Below are 284 nucleotides of genomic sequence, written 5' to 3' on the forward strand. Positions count from 1 at the left end.
ATACATGCTGCTCACATATTATTGTAGCCCAGTTTGTGCTGATTACGGTGTTATTAAACTTTAGACATTCAAATGTTTGTAAGCAACTGAAAAAAGCACAAATGTCAGGGCATGTCAAAACTTTTCCAGGCCCCAAAACACCCTCGGACCCCAGAGGGTTAAGAAAAGCCGGGTTTCGCCTTCATACTTCCTGGATCATGCGGCCATAACACAGGCTTCTCCGGGAACCTTCGTGATCATCAGGCCCCCGGCACGTCACTGCAAAAATTTCCTGGACGTCCGGG

The sequence above is a fragment of the Sinocyclocheilus grahami genome, unplaced genomic scaffold, assembly GCF_001515645.1.
Source record: "Sinocyclocheilus grahami isolate Dianchi unplaced genomic scaffold, SAMN03320097.WGS_v1.1 scaffold689.1, whole genome shotgun sequence".
Classification (NCBI taxonomy): domain Eukaryota; kingdom Metazoa; phylum Chordata; class Actinopteri; order Cypriniformes; family Cyprinidae; genus Sinocyclocheilus; species Sinocyclocheilus grahami.